This window comes from Myripristis murdjan, chromosome 14, assembly GCF_902150065.1.
Source record: "Myripristis murdjan chromosome 14, fMyrMur1.1, whole genome shotgun sequence".
In the NCBI taxonomy this organism is placed as follows: domain Eukaryota; kingdom Metazoa; phylum Chordata; class Actinopteri; order Holocentriformes; family Holocentridae; genus Myripristis; species Myripristis murdjan.
In genome coordinates, this window is record NC_043993.1 from 26600595 (window position 1) to 26619811 (window position 19217).

The 19217-nt window shown below is 41.2% G+C and overlaps 1 protein-coding gene across 2 annotated transcripts in view; it reads right to left on the reverse strand.

Annotated features, from left to right (window-relative positions):
• Positions 1-7427, reverse strand: part of LOC115371389 (serine/threonine-protein kinase PAK 3) — a 37526-nt gene extending 30099 nt beyond the window's left edge. For both annotated transcript variants that reach the window (XM_030068735.1, XM_030068734.1), the window contains exon 1: positions 7254-7427. The gene's annotated coding sequence lies outside the window, so the exon portion shown is untranslated. The remainder of the gene's footprint in view (positions 1-7253) is intronic.
• Between the last annotated feature and the right edge of the window lie 11790 nt (positions 7428-19217).

Here is a 19217-nt window from a genome sequence, read left to right on the forward strand (position 1 = left end):
GCTGTTGAGTTCATTCCAGGAGGACCTTTCTCAACTCTTGTGCCAGTAGCTCAGTGCCATACAGTAGCGCTTATTCATATCTCAGAGGTTCAAGCTTCCTTTTGACTTGACTGGTAAACTAGATTTTAGCTTACCAATATGCACTACAATAATGGAAACTCTTAAAAAAACATCTTCTGTACATATAAATAATAAGAATTAACATGGCCTGTGCACATTGATGATGCCTGAGCAGGAGCTTCATATCTGCCATGTGACACAGTGATGAATATTGATTGAATTGTATGTGACCTTTCACAAAAAGCTCCTCCCTTTCATCATTTGCCTCATTGCAGCGGATCTGCATCTTGAATTACTGAGCAAAAAAACATCCAAAATAAAAGTCCTCCTTGCAACTGCTATTTTTAGCTGATAAATACGCCTTGGGTGAAGCATCATGAAAATGCTGACGACGGATATCATTTATAATCATGTTAGTATACGAGGCTTATGCCCCTTCATAATATGCCAAATAGAGCATGATTACACAACTTGAAAGCCCAACCTAAATAAATGCAATTCATCTTACCATATAAATATATTGTCCCGCTGCAACCCTGATGTATTTGAAAGATTGCTCCTATCAAATATACAATATAGTACCCGTCAAGAGCGTGAACAGTGTGTAAATTATATTTTGTCTGCCACAGAAATTGGAAAGAATTCTATCTATTGCTTTATCTTTCCATCCCTCAATTCAAACAATGTTCATGACGTCTTCCAATTTTATTTTACAACACAGCAGAGCATACAAACATCTAATCTAATCAAAGTAAACAGTGATCTATTATTAGCCACCAACTGGTTCTCTGTATCGGCTCTTGTTTCACTCCATCTGTGTAATACAGGTGATCGTGACATTTCTATAGCTGGGCAACAGTGTTCTTTTATGTATTCATATTTATTGACCTCTTTTATACCCCATTTATTGGTTTTGATAAACATGGTTTTGCTTGTTCAAAGTTTAATGCTGGCAAACCCCAAAGTTGGACTTTCACTTAATGGGCATGTTACTTGTAGCTGTTCCTCTGTGATACACAAATCTACATGGCAATGGAACAGGTCACATCACACAGCTTTAAAAAACCTGATTGCCCTATTATGGATATGAAAGGATGAAAGGATGAATAACTTCCTACTGCTCACCAAAGCTTACAAGTCAAAATGTTCACTTTAGACCGTGAGGGTCATAGAAATCATCCACTCAGATCCCTGACTGATCTCTATCCAAATCCATGATTTCAAAATCTTGGTTTGTTTCATAATCCTGCTGTTTGTGTAGTCTTCATTTAGAATGGATTAGACTATTACTACTAATTCTTATGGAAACAAGAGGCCAAGTCTTGGTCTCACTTCACCAGCTCCCAGAGTTGCCACGGAGTCACAGAACATCATCACAACCTGTCCTAGATGACACGGCGCTACTTTTCAAAATACGAAGTATTAAACAACCTTTCTCACACCGTCTGCTTACAGGATGTGGGGCATCATTCCCCATAGTCAAAACAGCTGAGAAACAAAAACAGAACAAAAACAGGCACACACAGATCCATTCAGTTACCATGCAATTCACCATGAGTCCCATTTCACCTGGCATCATCCTCTCCTGATCTCGCTGCCCAGGAGGCCTCAGAGCTCCACCTGACATATTTAGTTATTTATTATTTTAAATATTTCTGTTGGGCCTGCGGTGTGACTGTAGAGCTCCCTCATATCTGCCCATGCAGGTGTGTCCACTGACAAACACGGACACACACCCATACACATACACACACACTATTTCTTTGGTGTGATATGTGCACAATTAATTTTTGATACTCTTGAAAGTTTGACTTTTTATAACCTTACCTAATCTGGGAAAAAAGAATAGTAATAAAATAAGTGCTTGAAACCAAATACTTTCCAATAAAAACTGAAAAGCAGCATGTATTGTGCCTGAAATACTAGAATAAGGAGCTGTAATGTTGCATTACACTGCACTACAATGCAGGCCAATTGTAATCTCTAGGACCAGAGGATTTCTGACCAGCCTCCATTTGATTTTGGTGACCTCTCCCCTGTCACATACATGTGGCTGCATTGTGAGTTAGCAAAAACTTAAACAACACCATGAGATTAATGTGTGAGTCAGCAAGCGGATCATCAGAGGCAGCATGTTGCACAGCACATACGGGAGTTACACCTCCTTGCAGCTGAAAGGAGAAATGAAACTGAATCCTTCACGGTTTCTTTGGAGGCAAAGCATCTGCACGCTGTTGGTAATATTCAAAAAGCCTTCGGTACAGAGGTGCTACCTATTTGTGACACATCTGTCATTACAAAGCTGAATTCACATGGTGTTAACTACACACGCTCCACAAATTTACATCAGAAAACTGGTCTGTTTTTTTTCGTAAGTAATTAAAATGAATGTTTTTGGCAAACAGCGAGACATATTTTCTAATTATAAGCCGTTTCCCTTTGAAAAATCTTAGTCAAATACAGTTCATTTTATCTTGAGCCCAACTGGTTTTGATAACTGAAAACGGACCCCAGCTGAAATTGAGTTCTCCCAAGGATGGATTACAGACTGAGCCAGTGGGGCCGCTGCCAAGGGGCCTCTGACTGCTGGGGGCCTCCGGGGGCCTCAGACCACAAGGCCCAGAGACAATAGCAAAATGGATACAAACAGACAGATAGCAGTTGAATATGTGCTGATGAATGCAGCCACAACATGAAATAAATGAAGCTCTGCCCCTGGCCCCTCAGACCCTGCCAAGATAAAATGAACATTTCTTAGAATATAGGCCAATTAATGAATAATATTACAATGCTGAATTGTAGATCGAGGTTACTGTTGTGGCATGCTGTGCTGTTCCAAGGAAATACTTGCATTTTTTTTTTTTTTTTTTGAATGGGTATGTTGTAACATTCACACAACATTTGCAGTTTATATTGGTCCAGGTTTGCTTTATCTGGTGGGGGTTTAGCACACACACTTGGATTATATGTGAAGGAAATCCAGTGCCTACTAAATATAACAGCAAACAACTAAAGAAAAAAAAAGGTCAAATGTGTTGCTATGAATAAACGAACAAGTAATTCATAGGAGAAAAGATGAAACAAAAATGCATTCAGTAGAGAACAGACACACTCCAAGGTCACAGCTGGAAGTCACTGCCCTGCTTGTGTTAAGCCACGCCCCCTTTCAGCAATTCTGTTGTCGTAGGACACGCCCCTTTCTGCCAATCAGTGTGAAAAGTTGGTCTAATGCCATGGCCGAAAAAGTTACTCCCTTCTTTGCAGGACTGTGACTGACCTTTGCACCAACTTTCATGCACAAGTCCAGTGAGTCCAGTTTTTTTTAGTTATCCTGCTGCCAGGTTGATGGTCAAACAGAGGGACATCATGTAACCCCTGCTGGAGGCTGATCACCTGCGAGTCTTTTTGTTTTCTCCCACTGCATCACACTCTAAGACGGCCCGGGGCGTTCCACCATCTTTATTATTTTCTTCATCAGGCACAAGCTGAAGTCATGAGACCGCTCTGGACCCTGTGAGAGCCCAACAGCATTCATCCCTCTTAAACTACCTGAAAACTCTTCCTCCTCTGCGACATTTCATCCTCCTGACCCAAGTCCCCCTGCATGGCCGTGGCTAACACCCCTCACTTTCCTGAGTCTTGAAACCCGTCACACAGTCCTCCGACAAGCCTCACAATCTGACCATCGCCGGCATTTCTCCGGTAATCTGTAACTTGCACTTGATGCATCAGAAACAGGGAGAATCTTTGTAGGAGCCTTGTATACTTTCTACAAACATACAGAGAAACACTGCTAAGTACACACACGCGCGTGCACACACACACAGACACAGACAAGCAAGCCTATTCTAAGTAGCAACAGACATCAAGTAGGGAGATTACAGAGGGAGTTGTGTCAATGTGTCAGTGTGTGAGTGTTTCCTCTCTCTCCCCCTCTCTCTCTCCATCCACCTCGCTCTCTCTCTTACTCCCCCTCCCCTGTCTGAGACAAAATGGCCAGATGGCTTCCAATCCTACATGCTAATCCACAACACACAGTAGCTCTGACACACCTATCACTAGACTAGTGCTACACGCTAGACGGCTACGTCTCCAAACACACGCGCTTGCTCGCATGCGCACACACACACATGCTTTCACAGACTCACACAAGCAGCACACGCAAGGCCGGTAGACGTTTACAAGTATTAGCCAGATGGAGGCCTACTTGTATGTGTTGTGTGTCCTACGATCATATTTCAGACAGCCCAGTTGACAGGCAACAGGCCAAGAGAAGCTTCTGTATCTGCTGCTTTTGTTAGCCGGCTTGAGGTAAGAGAAGCCCTGTGTGTTGGGTTACACTGACCCACAGAAAGCATGGGGAAGCCCAAAACCACATGCTAAAGACCGCTAACAAAATAAAAAATATGCATCACACTGTCTGAGTCTAATAAATTAAACACTGCTTTCTAATATTTCACCAAGGAAGCATGAAAGGTTCTTTTGCTGGAAGTGGGACGGTGAATATTGATCTAGGAAGAGACCCTTCATATCGGCCTATTCTTCATTTTGGACACACAGGTTGCAGTTTGTTTTATGTATTCATGGTGCTGTTAACTGTCACAGTTACTTAATTACAAGAGGTAAAGTATCCCATGTGGCCTGCTAAACAACATATCAACAAACCCTCATATCAGCTACAGTCCAGACCTATTCAAGAAAATATTCAGACAAATAAATAACGTAGAATTTTATCCATATTCTGCTACTTTTATATTGTCTTCTCTTCTCTCAACGCTGCTTTAGTAAAATATTTTCTCCCAATTTCCCTCTTTTGCATCCTGCGTGATGATTCTGCCTTATACTGGATGCTTGTTGAAATTATATAATGCTAACTGCCAAACTAATACTAATAAAAATGATAATAGGAACAGATTTGGTTAGACCAGTGGGACACAAGAGTCCATTGTGGAAACATTTGCATACCAAGCCTGGGTTGCAGCTTGGTAATATCAACATGCACTGTTCAAAGCTCCTCTGTGTGCTAAAGACATTTTCGCTGCAGTTAATTTCTAACATTCCCTGCCCTGTGACCTTGAGTTCTTAAATAACCCCAACTGTCATAACCACTAAGTTTGAAACCGACACACTGAGCTTTGTTTATACCTGTACACAATCCACGTTTGCATGGTAAACAGCGTACTGTGGGGGTGGAGCTCTGTTTCCTTTTTGTTTAGCGTTTGAGAGCCGGTGTATATGAGACCAGTCCTTCATATAACCACCAGCTCCTTCAGTCTGTGTGCTTTTTCCATTGCACATATAAAAATTTCCAGGACGTTCTCTTAACCTACACAGGGACCATGGCCTGTGCATACTCATAACCCAAGGTGTGTGGCCTTACACAGACCCACACTGACATGCAAAATGTAGAGGCGTTAATCGTCCATTTGCCTGTAAGAGGTCCGCTGTCTGCCTGTGTAGATAAAGGTGTGATGAATATGTAATGCTTGTGGCCTGTGGAGCAAAGCGTCCCAGACCCAGGACGTAGATCAATTACCCGGGGAGGGCGGTTTCTCTGCTCTGATCAGTCAGATGGGACAGTAGGCTGTATAAACGCCACACACTTCCAGTCTAATGGTATATCGCAGCATCTATCTTGTGATAGTCACATTTTATTGGCTTGCAAACGGCTTTGTGTCTTTCCTGCCAACCCCTGTTTACAATGTATTGTGACTGTGGTACACTGCTAAATCTTACACAAGAATGTATCACAGTGCTGCTTCAGGTAAAGCAACAAATTATGTCGCAAACTAAAAAAAAAAGGACAGGGAGGGGCCATATGGATAATACATGTTTTCAGTTCTTGTTCCTTTCCATGCAAAAAGTATGGAGTGAACCAACCATGGGATAAATAAAGAATAATATAAGAATGGAGGAGAATTATGGTGTAGGATGTTTGGACAGATCATTGGCGAATGGATGGGCTTGTATCACATCTATATCAATATAGCAGGCCAATGCACACAGGGAGTAGCACCTCCAGTATCCCCTCCCCCAACTCCCTTCCTCCATCCTCTCACCCTCCCTCGGCTATCTCTGAGATGACTCCCTAGCATCCCTCTTTCACACGACAGCAAGACAACAGGTCCTCCCATCAGGCCCTGCTTCTCACAAACAGGAGGATGACTGTGCTTCCTGGAGAAGGAATCTCTCGCTGCCTGTACATCTGCCCGGCTTTGACACACCACAGCCTAAATGAACGGAGGCAGGGAGACAGGGATGGAAAGGGGGTGCTGATCCTCCCATCCTCCTCCACCGATGGCTGTGGAAGAATCCGAGAGGCAGAATAGCTCAGCTCTCGCAGGACCGGCCCCCACCCCCACTCCGATCCCCAATGAAGTCAGGTGACCAGATGTTGTATATCTCCCTGTCACTACAGCCGCCATGAAGCTGCTACACACATCCATGTTACAGCCAGGAGACAGAGGCGCATCTCTGCTCTCTCTGAGCAAGCATATATGGAAAGACAGAGTGAAAGGCAGAAGAGGGGGGAAAAAAAGCTACTGCTACGTAAAAACCCTCCCTAAAAAGGCCACAAGACAGGCAGCGCAGAGATAACAAAGGAGCATCCTTCAGCATAATAACCATCCATCACTCTTCATCCCAAGCATGCACAGCTCAGATCCATCCGCCAGCCTCGGGTCTATGCACCTAAAATAGCATTGCTTCTTTTTGTTCCAGTGTTGCCACTGCAGCTGCTGCATTTCTACAGAGCTGACACACACACACACACACATACACAATCACACACACACACACACACACACACACACACACACACACACACAAGGCCTTTACAAACACCACCATTGATTCTAACACCTCCCATCAATACAGATGCTTTTTTGTAAGGCACAAGGAAGAGCATAAAAATCAAAGGAGGCTGTGATGCAGAGGGGCTGTGTGATAACAGAAAACACATCTAGCCCATCTGATGCAGGCATCCGATTTCCCTGCCGCTCTTACAGGCAGACTGCTGATAAAACAGCTGCCTGCTCAGCCTCCTTAGCAGGGCAGAATGCAGAGTGGAAGGAGAGAAAAAAAGGCTACAAAGCACCCCTACATACACAACCCCCCTCTCCTCCCCTCCCCTCCCCTCCCCTTCCCTGCCTTCCCCTCCACATCCCCTATTGCATACACAGAGAGGGAATTACCTGAAATATGTCTTGACATTCTCTTGTTCAGTGTTTCGCCTTTGGGCCTGCTGCTGCGGTGGATTCATCGTCAAATGTACAGTCCTAATGACAGTTTACAGGCAGGATTGCCATTCTCTTGTCAGACCAGTTCCTGACCCTAAAAGCAAGCTTGTTCGGCAGGCTGGATGCTTCAGTGGCTGCTCACTGTTCCCTAGCCCATGATGTCATCCGCCCTGCTTTGTCCATTGGCTGGGAGGCTGAATATTAATGAAGGCAGCAGGTCTGGGGGAGGAGGCAGCAGAGAGGCAGACGGTGTTGGTTTTCTGTTTGACAGACCAAACCTGCTGGGTGAGAAACCAAGGAGGGAAGGATCAGCTAGAGAGCTTTACATGTGCAAAATCTGGAAGTCAGTTGTTTGTGCGCTGTCCTCTTACTGGTGTTTAACACTTCCAAACAAGCACAAGCTTTTCTAAAAGGCAGACAAAATGTGATCTACATATTCACACTTGCTTTCTTCAATATTGGAGCTGGCTGAGGCAGCCACGATGGCTTTACAGGCTTACATTTCACGTTCCTCTTCAGATAACACATCAGGCATTGTCATGAGTGACAGGCTGAAGGTGTAAAGTTTCCTCTTGGCAGGTGGTGTCCGTTAGACCTACCAAAGATTCACACTTTATTTCTTTATTAAAGAAAAAGGAGAAGAAGAGAGAGAGATATGAACAGTCAGTGATGCAAAAACAGGCCTCAAACTTCAAAGGACGATTTTGTTTTTCTAAGAACCAGCAAAGTCTATGATCAGTGAATTAAATAAAAAACAAATCAAATTAGTTTTAGTGTCATTACTGCATTAAGGCAGCACGGGTTCTCTCTTTTGAATTGTTTCCCAGTGTAAACATGCACCAGTCAGGACATGGTCTGTCACTATCATGTTAAAATATTAGTAAGCACTACTAATACTCAGACTACATATTTCATGTTTACATTTGACTAAGGAATTGTAATTCTATATGCATGCAAAAGAAGTACAAAGAACAAGTTTTAAGAACCAGGATAAATTGTTTTAGCTGTGTTCACATTAGTCACCGACTGATAATAGTGAACAGGGTTTCAAGTTGTTTAGTTAAACGTCTGCTAATTATTAAAATCAAGCAAACTGGAATCTGATAGCCATTTGGAAATAACAGCTGAATAAAGATAAGCTGCTGTCTCAGTGATCATAAAGACTGAGACTTATAGCACCTCTAGGTGTTCTGACATGACCTGTGACTTCTTATTTAAAATAAATTGTTTATCCGCTTGTTCTTACCAATCATGCCAAAGCTCGATTGAAATGCAGCCAGGGTTTTTCTTATTTAATGTGTACAAAAACAGCAACGACAATCTTCCCATTCACGAGCAGGCGGACACAGCAAACCAAATGCTCACTGCATTTGCCCTAATTTGCCTATGATGTCATCTTTTTGCTCTATCTCACCTGTGATTGGCTGACTGGCTCAGCATCTGCTCAGTCTCATGGCTAGTGCTTCTAGCCCAAGGTGGAGGCCTATCCAAGGCACTCTGAATCATGACTGGTTGTCCTGACAACCCCTGTAATGTCGATTCTGTGTTGGAGAGTAATATGGCTGTTCTGTGACAGCGATCACTCAAATGGAGAACCAGATTTCCATAAGAAAACCAACTCTGAATTATTTCTTATGTAATCCTGGACTTACATTAGATGAGGGCCTTAGTCATTTACGAAACAGTAATTACATTTTACTACTAATACAAAATGAAGCTTTAAAATAATTTGCATTGTAAAATGGAATAGACTGTAGTAAATATAGTTGACTGCACCTGTGTGAAATAGTTCCTCTTTGGAAGTCTGAGGTTATTGCACGAAAGGAAACTAAAGCAGGAATAACAGTGCATCAATCTGGAGTGAAGGGGGACAAGTGCTGAAATAAAAAAATATGATTAAGCCCCACCAGCACAGACAAGATAATGCAATGTGAGTTTGAAGTCTCCTCAGCAGTGCCGTGCAAACACTTATTTTAAAGCAGTGAGGCAGAGATGAGGAGGGTTTGTTCTGACTCTTGACAGCAAGCATTAAAGATCACCAATAAAGACAGCACACACACACACACACACACACACACACACACACACACACACACACACTGAGGGAGTGTTACGTGCACTGTTGGCAGAAAAGTGTCAAGACGTCCCTGGTTTGGAGACAGCACAACTAGTGCACAAAAGCCTTTCAAACACTGCAGCTATTATTTGAATGACACTGAGAAATCCTGAATCAGCCATGGGAAGCATATCGAAACCCTGCATTATCAATAAAACTGATGGCATGCTATTGAGAATTTGTTCAGTTTCAAGTGTCAACATCACCATGACCTAAACATTTGTGATTCTGGACACAGAATGACACTGATCCCGAGAGCTAAAACACTCTGGCAGGATTTTGCATGGAAAAAGGTGCACATCGCTGCTTTTGAGTGAAAACCCTCCAAACTGTCAATTTCACAGGAATTAAGAAAAACACATTTTTGAAGCACTTTCAAAGCATTTTTGAAATTATGCAGTGGGTTTAGGACAGGTGTCATTAGCCCCAGGGTAATGACATTTTCTCAGCCCACAGAGGACCAGCTAATGCTTCAGTTCCAGGAGAAATATGAAAACTGGGATAAGAGGGATTGCACCCGACAACAGCAATCCCTTGAAAGAAACGCGCTGAACGAGACAAGAGTATTCCTCTCAGTTTACTAAATAAATATACTAGCATTATACTTGTGAGAGTGTCACTGTCTGTTGAATGTTGTGTCTACAGTAACTGGTTGCTTGTAGTACTAAAATGTGCTGGCTCATCCTCATAGATACCTGTAGTGAGACCATTGTGATCATGATATCATAAAATCAGTGACCAGATCTTATAATAGAACTGGCCTGGAGGTTGAAACTGATTTCTCAACATAAATCTTAAAAAGGTGGATCATGTGAACTCCTGGTCTGTGACGGATGACAGGATTGGAAAGAAAAGAAAAGGATCGTTTTTTGGAGTCAGGCTGAAATTAGTGAGTTAGTTAAGAAAGTGAGTTAGTTAAGAAATCATATACACAATATTCTAATATGAGATACCACCTGGGTGATTTGTTAACATCTGGGAGTTAAAAACTTAAACAACTGGTTGTCTGCACCTCAGCGTACTCATGTCAAGACTATCGTTTTTCATAGCAACATGTCTTGATCACTGTGAAAGACATCCTACTTATGTTTTTCAAAATGTATCACAATCTCCTCAGTGTTATCTTAATTTTGGCAAGCATAGTTTGGCAAGTTATCATTGCAAGCTATCGGCACAGGCTCAGCTGACTGTTGCTGTCATCGACCTAGTCTTTGCCCTCTAATCAAGCATGCAGCCATTTAATTACAAGCCTGTTTGGCTTCATATAGCTGCATACACAATTTGCTTTAATTTGCCTAATATATCAAAGTGGCACTTTGAGTGTTTTTCATCCAAGAGTCTATAAGCCTCTATGTTCTACTGATTTTATCCTGAGGAGGGACATTTTTGGCGCTTCATAGATTTACTAAGCTCTGTTGCAAATTCATTGGATGATTACTTGACCAAGATAGTTTTAAAAAAAAAACATTTCCATGTCAGTTTATTAATATTGGGCACTATGATTGGTGTTGAAAAGGTGTAACTGGCTCCAGGAAGTTGCTTTAAATATATAAATATGAACATTATGGCACACCTACATTATGGCAAACTTACCAGTATTCACTTTCACACCATTTTCCTTTTAATCATTTGTCAACTCTACAAGGTGTCCAAGATGTTTCATAGGGGTCTATGATGACTCCAATGCTAAAATAAATGTCAAATTATCTAGTGGTTAACCCTTTAAAACCTGAGCAGATTCATTTGATTTATTAATTAGCAAAAAAGTCCTGAAAATTTAAAACAGCTAAAAAAAAAAATAGAGAAGAAAAAGAAATTGACGTGCAAATTGATTGTTGAATAATTTTTCTTTTTCATTTTCTTTCTTCCTGTCTAATGGCTGATGGCCTGTCTTGGTTGTGGAACTACTCCTTCATAATCCTCCTTGTATCGCGGGACCTTATTGTGCTAAAAATGACAGATGGATCACAAGATATATCTGATTTTCAGATATCCAGATGGCACGCAAACATTGTTGCACTTTTTTTAGGGGATTCACAATGGGCTTAAAGAGCACACTGTTACATACTTAAGTCAAGATGTGCGGTTGTATTGTGCAGTTTCAGATGCAGGCCTCCAGCCCACCGGGTGATTCTCCTCCTACTTCCTCACTGACCTCATTAAGCAATGGTTGACAAAAAGAGTGTTTTGATCCTGATTTGGAGGCAAGGTTGAGCTGCTGTTGTGTTCACAGGTTTTTCTTATGTTTTTTTTAGGGAGATTACAACTGTACCTTACTTAATTTCATTTTAGAGTGTTAAGTGTCCTTGCCTTCATGATAAATCTGGTTTCTGTTACTAAATGTTCAGCTTACCTCAGTTTTCCCTAAACCACTATTATAACCATTCTTCCAGCAAATTATATGGCTCACCTCAATTCGTCTCATCTTGCTTTTGGTAGCAGGTACTTCTCTGGATTTTGTTTTCCACAGCTGATAGTACCACCTCAGTGTTGCTCATCGTCATAGCGACACCACGTGAAACTGCCGTGACGTCATCCTCAACGCAATACACACAGGAACAATGCAGGATATCGAGGGGATGGTGTTCTTGATTCTCAGCATGTGGCTGTTTGTCACAACAAAGAGACAAATTTTGTTTCAGAAGAGGCTGAAGGCAGAATGACAAAAGACGGCTTTGGGAAACCCAACATCAGAGCTCAGACGTGCAAAGATGACACAGTGACACTCTCAGTGATTCTCTCTGACCATTCACGGCCCTGCTCTGTTTTCACATCGCCTTTTAGTATCGGTTCAGCTCGCAACCTCATGGAGATGATACCAAAAAAGCCCCAGATAATGTCCACAACTTTTGCCTGAAGGAAAACCAAAAAAGGTGAGTAGAGTAGTTTCGAGTTGAGTTGTACCATGTGGTGGAAAAGCGGCTTGTGTTGCCTCCCTTTTCCCATGGACCACTCTAGGGTCACAGCAGAAACACTGAACACCACCATCCCACAGTGTTGATACATTGCATGATGAATGCAAGGTTTGCTTGATACCCCTGTCCTCCTACATGCTTATAACTGGAGGAACCAGGACTATAACCCATCTACTGCTTTCCACAGTTCAGTTCAGCCCCTTTCAGCATTTCATCAGTGATCTGCATAGTCAGGCAGCCATTTTTTTTTTTTTGACACACTTTCACTGACATGCCTGGCATCTAACATTTAAAGACAAGTATATTGTTTATCTTCTCCATTAACCCTCTGAATGGTATACATGCAGAGCCCTTACAATGTCTCAGTTTGCTTAAAGTTGCAAGGCCTTCTCTTCCCCTTCAACGTTGCAAAGGTTTGCTGCACCCTAGGAGAAGCCATTTGGGTGGACTATAAAAGATCATTGATTCAAATCCTGCCACAGCCACTGCGTGTCCTCTAATATCCATATGTGCTGTCGGGGTGTCCTTGAGCAATGGACTGAACCTTAATCTGCTTCCTCATTGTATGTCATGTGAGCATAACTCTCTTAATTCCAGTTTTGTAAGATGTAAAGACAATTTAACAAAGAAAATAAAGCTTTCAGCCAGTTTCCCCTGCATAAGTGTACTCTCATGTCTCAAAAAAGAAAAAAAAAAAGAAAAAAAAAAAGAAAGATGTCAGCACCAGAAAGCCATATTAGACAAGGATAGTAAACTAGACTGTCCTTCAGTGTCACTGACTGGTCACACTGAATCTACCCTATCTTCCCCCTCCACTTTACAGAATGAATTCTCTATGAGGCCCTGTGGCGACGTTCTGCTGTATATCATCTATAAACTTGAGCGGAGCACGACCCACCGCGGGTTGCAACCGAGGCGGACCATTTTCTGAAGCTTAGTGGTGAAAGGCCGGATCAGGAGCTGACAGGACAGCCTGCAACTGCTGTTAGGAGGGGTGTGATTTACAAGGGTCCACAGGCTGCCTGTTGGTGATCAGCTTTATACAATGAATCCTATAAATATCCTCTGAAGCACAGAACATCTCTGTGGTGACATTTAGTGATGAGTCCCGTCTGGAATTTACCAATGTTATGATACAGTGAGGCAGAGCTGGGGAAGTGACTCTACAAATGGAATCTCTTACACATAATCTGCTTAATAATGTAATCAGTAACATAAGCCACTAGATTACTCAAAATCAGCAGTGTAATCTAATTACATTCAGGCAAATTAACATTTCTCTTCAAGTAAATTCTATGTAATATACTGGCAATTTATTTCAAATTTAGCCCTCAACTTCAACACTGTTACCAGTTATACTCACCATTATGCATTTCAAACAGTTTTAAACTGTTCAAAAATGTTCTCATAGTTTTTTTCTTCATCTTCTTTTTAAATATTGTTACTTGGTAGATATAGACGAAGAATACTCCATTCAGGGCAGCAAACTATTTGAGTCAATGTTTGATAAATGTTAACCAGAACCCAATAATCGCTCACTCTAAGAATATTTAGCATCACATACACAAAAAAGAAAAATCATCTCCTCTCCTGCCAGAATTGGAATAATCCTAAACTGAAACTAGGAGGGGAAGGTGTTCTTCTGAAGAAACTGGCATGCTGAGGGAGTCAGCTGAAATATCTTTACAGTTTGCAAAGGGAAGACTTCAGGAGATTTCTCCATCTTAGAGGCTGTTTGTCTAAGGTAAGTCCAGCAGGCATTAGGCTTCCTACCCAGTCTCCTATACGCTCTAAATTTGAATCTTTTTGTGGTCTTCGTCGCTTGACAAGCCTAATCTACAGATATTTCACTGATGGAGTAGCGGTACCACCACAGGACTTAAAACTGTGTGGGAGAGGGACTTCGGGGTAACATTAGAATAAGATGAGTGGAATAAATTAGTGTGCTTCTTCTTATGAGATGCCAGGTCTAAACTGATTCCCTTTAAAATATTCAACAGAGTCTGAGGATGAACAGGGCAGGACTGAGTCATTCAAACCTTTCCTGGTGAAGGATGGTAAATCAAGGTGATATTTTCCATACAGGTTAGGGTTATGCCTTGCAAAGATCTGTGACAGCCTGGGAACTAATGTTGACTTTAGCCCTGCTTTATGTCTTATGAACGATTTAAAAGGAAATGGGGGAATAGGAAGTTAAGAAGGCCCAGTGGCTGAATGCTGCTCTCACTACAGCTAAAGGAGTCATACTAAAGCACTGGATGAGTGAGAAGAACCCTGTCTGTTCACAATGGCTTACGGTCCTTTTGAAAGTTTGATATACAAAATAAATGGGAAAATATTTACAAAATATTTACACAAATCTGGGACCCATTCTTCTTACAGATCAGAGAAACCTAAATTACAATAAAGTCTGAACTGACTCTATTATAAGCCAAGACTGCAGTGCATTATGTTCAACTAGCACATTGGGGATTACGTTAATAGGTGGGAAAAAACAGTTTCCTCTCAGACATTTCATTCATTTATCGACTTAATTTTGTATGTTTTGGAAGTTTTTTGTTGGTTTGTTTGTCATACTTTGATGTATTTTTTATTTAATTTCATTCTATACCTAATAGAAGTTGCAATTGAATGTATATCAAGCAGTTTGTTCTATTGTGATCTACCATTTATTTCTATCTATCTGTTAATGTGTCTGTGAGTGTATTAGCCTATCTAATATTCTAGTCTAAAATATGATGATGGATATGTCAGATAAGGACATCATGATCACTTAAACTTGAAGTCTAACTGTAGTGCTCGTTTGTGTGGTCTGTGGAGGAAACAATAAAAAACTCATAGTGGAAAGAAATATATATTATTGCCGTATGTGCAGGAGGTAACAGTTTCAATTTATTTTCAGATTAATGTCCCTGTGTAACTGTGCATAGTGGCATTATGCTGGGCCGGGGTGTGCCACTTTGTCAGCAGCTGTCAACACTCCCCTCAGCCTCCTCTACAGCTACCAGGCTCCAGTGAACGAGCTCGAGCCAGTTCAACAGAAACTAGCATTACAAGCCTAAAGCCAACGGTGAACCACAACAGCCAAAGTGTCCTCGCTTTGAAAGGCTGCACAAAAGCAAGCAACAAAATGAAAAATGATCAGTGACTGCAGGTTGGATGCTGAGAGGTGACACTGAAGGAGGGTTACAGCTGGTAGAAGAACAGTGCATCGCAGAGATATTTGGTGTCACAAGAAAAAAACAGATCAAAAAGTGAAGATAATGTAAAAAAAAAAAAAGAAAAGCAGCTGTAGTTACTTGTCTTCCTCTAAATGCTGGTATCAGCTTTTAAAAAAGCCTAATCAGACAACCTGGTGGTGGCTGTTTTTTCTTCGAAAGCTTTTTGCTTTCTGATAAAGGACCCTGGTGGACTGGGTCCTATATCAGCCGTCCAAGGAAAAGCCTGCATTATATGTGGAAATATCACGCAGTGCTGCAGGCAGCTCAAGGGGTTTCCTAGATTTATGGCAGTGGAGCCCTGCAATCCACTCCAACATATTTGATCTGCAGGCAAATTTGTTTGCCTAACCAACTTTGCGAGGCCTGTCATAAATTTTCTAACATCGATAGAAACATTATCTTTGCTCATTTTTAATTTGCATATGAATATGGAATACTATAAGAGCTAATGCACAGAGGCATTTCCTGCTTTACAGTTTAGCAAAATGCAACGGAGAACTGCAAGATGATAGGTGCTATGGGTCAGAATCAAATAATCCCAGTAGCGGTCAAAGAGTAATGTAAAAACCATATCAAATTATGGTTTAGGTTATCGTATTATGGTAGAGCTCACTGTGCCTTGGGAGTAGAAATACAAGGAAGCATCAGAGAGCAGTGCAGGCCTGGCAGATGAGATGCAGGGGAGGAGATGAGGTGTGGAGATGAGATCTGTGGCTGGGTATGGGTGTAAAACACAAGTTTTCGCACAATATGATATTATATCGATTCTTTGGACAATGATACAATATTTGCCGATATCAGAAAGTCACAATACAGTTTGATTCAATTAAATTCAGGAGCCTACGATCAATATGGGACGATATCAGAAAACATCACAATCAGTTACATTACAATGCCGTCTTTCTGTTTTAGGTGCTTGGCCAGGTTTGTCTTGCTTCCTTTACCTCATCCTGGCATTGTTTGCACGTGGCATGTGATTCATCAGCTGACCCGTCTCTTCTCTCAAATACAAAATATTTCCACACCAGCGCTAACGTTATTTGAAAGTGTAGGAAGGCGATGTGTTTGGACGGAAATGGTGATACAGATGTGCCATGGGAGCATCAAAATAAGGTCTTATCTCTTATTAGGTGACAATATGGATTGATATTTTCACTTAGTATAGATTATACCGGATCACTGATCATTCGATCGATATATTGATCCAGATAGATGGATGGTTACCCCCCTAACTGCTGGGCCTTCTCTGCTTTCTGCTGTAGTTAAAAAGTCTCACATCTACCAGATGAACCTGCTGGAAAGGATCTACACCAAACTGGAAGTCAACCGTCTAAATAAAATCAGCTGTCCAATCACTGTCATCTTTCGGCACAACCTTTGATTAATTTTGAATTATCTGTGATTGGAGATGAAAAGACGATTTTTTTGTGTACCGGCTGTTTTTGCTGTTTTGTCACCATCAAGACTCCACAGCACTCCTGTTTCCTTTGGTCAAGTTAACATATGTGGGGGAACTGCTTGTGAGGTTCATCCAAATAAAAAATTAATGTGATGGAGATTTCCTCCCAGCACGGCTGCATTTTTACGAGACATTCCTGGTCTTACAAAATGAAGTGAGAGTAAGACTGATCAATGTATCATTTTTACATTCACTCAGTCTTTTAGTTTCAGGTTTAATCGGTGGAAAAGGTGTTGATTAACAGTTAGCAGTATTGATTAGGAAATCAATTAGGGGCATCATTTTTGTTTTCTATAAACTGTAGGTCTGCAAAGCCCTTTGAGACTGTAACATTGACTAAAGGCTTTAAATAAATTTAAAAGCAATCTATGAAATTAATGTCGGTAGAATGTATAAAGTTATTTACAATTTTTTTTTTTTTTTTTTTTTTTTTGGAGTTTATTAACAAAATTCAGAATTGAATAAATCTGGTTGCATGAGTAATGGGATCTCCAGGTGATGCAAAGAAAAATCTATGAACCTATATAGATAATTTGTAGTGAAGAAACCATGCTGTTTTATCAAAATGCATATTTATGAACCTAACAGTGCTAATATTTACAGGATCAAGTGCATTTAAATCAACACCTTCACACTTTCACAAATACAGAACGCTGAGCTGAGGCATCTCAAGTGGCTTCATGAACTTAAACTCAAAATTGTATGTTATCAGTTTGTATTGATACAATGATTTGATAATACAATGTACAAACAATCCCTCCACAAAAGCCCCTTGCTCATGCCGGTTTCCCTGAGGCTACTCTGATGTCTGAGCATGAACTCTGAGGTCTCTACATTCAGTGGATTATGGAGAGGGGAAGAGCCTGCATTGACACTGCAGTGCTTAAATGTGCTTCGTTTTACCACATCAGATTAACTTCTATAAACCCTCCACTGGTAACTTAGCCATGTAAAAGATAATGGGTCACGCTCAGCCATGCTTCAGTTACACACTGACAGATAGGAAACCTAACCTCAGTGTTGGCATGGCAGAGATTACCCCCAAACGAATTTAACTGAGGTTAGTTGGCCTCTATCCTGCTGACTGCACAACGAACTAATAAGACATCCATTGTGATACAATGAGTCATAAAGCCAACCATAATGCACAGTGCATGGGATTAAAAGGTGTAATATTATCTCATGTCCACCTTAAGGCTTGGTTGTTATGCCGGGGATCTTGAATTCATGTTAAATGATTTCCAACTCTGTACGTCCAGCGGTTCAGCTCATATAGGTAGCATTTTGTGTCAGCTTAGCATTAAGACTTGAAGTCTATGGGAGTCATTAGCCTAGCTCCATCAAAGTGAAAAATTAAACCTTACAGCAACTCGGAAGCAGTGTTATTTGTGTGTATTTGAAATACATGTCTTGTAATTTTTTAATCCAAGATGTGTATTTCAACCACACATGATACACTGTGTAATAAGACAGCTTCGGAGTTGCTGTAGGGTTTCTTGTTTCACTTTGTCAGAGCTAGGCTAATGACTCTCATAGACTTCAAGTCTTTATGCTAAGCTAACACACAAAGGTACCCACTTAACTGAACATGTACATCTGAACATCTTGTTAAGTTAGAAAAAGGGTAGTTTGCCCAAAATGCTGGAGTATTTCTTTAAGTAGACCTCCTCTGTCCCCTCTTGTATTAATGGATGCTAACCCATGGTTGGAGACAGGCCGGGGGCAATGGGGTCAGTGCACTGTATTGATATTTTGTGGTATCATAGTCTGCTGTAAGTGAGAGCTGTGGAGCCGGTGCAATGTGTTCAATGCAACTCTATGACGTAGTTTACAGTACAAGTTAATTTGCACTGCAGCTTTCCTATGTATTTTAGATGTTTCTGTCTTTCTATCTATGATAGCCTGTAATGCCAAACACATTTAAAAGATTCTGGGCAATTAAAATATAATCAAATCAAATTTAATTCAATCACACCCTGGAATGAATGCATTTTTCATTACATGAGCCTTATATGGTGGCTTTGTCTGTGCTTCAGCAGGTCTCGTTTGTCCTCACAGCTCAAACCCAATAAAATGAGAAATAAAGAGTTGTTATTGTCTGTCCAGGGAGATGTTGCTCGCCAAATTGGCCAAAAATCATGCCCTCAAGAAACCTCCACTCAAGACTGCTCATTTGTCTTCTCCTTTGTTCTTCTAAACGCTCTTGAG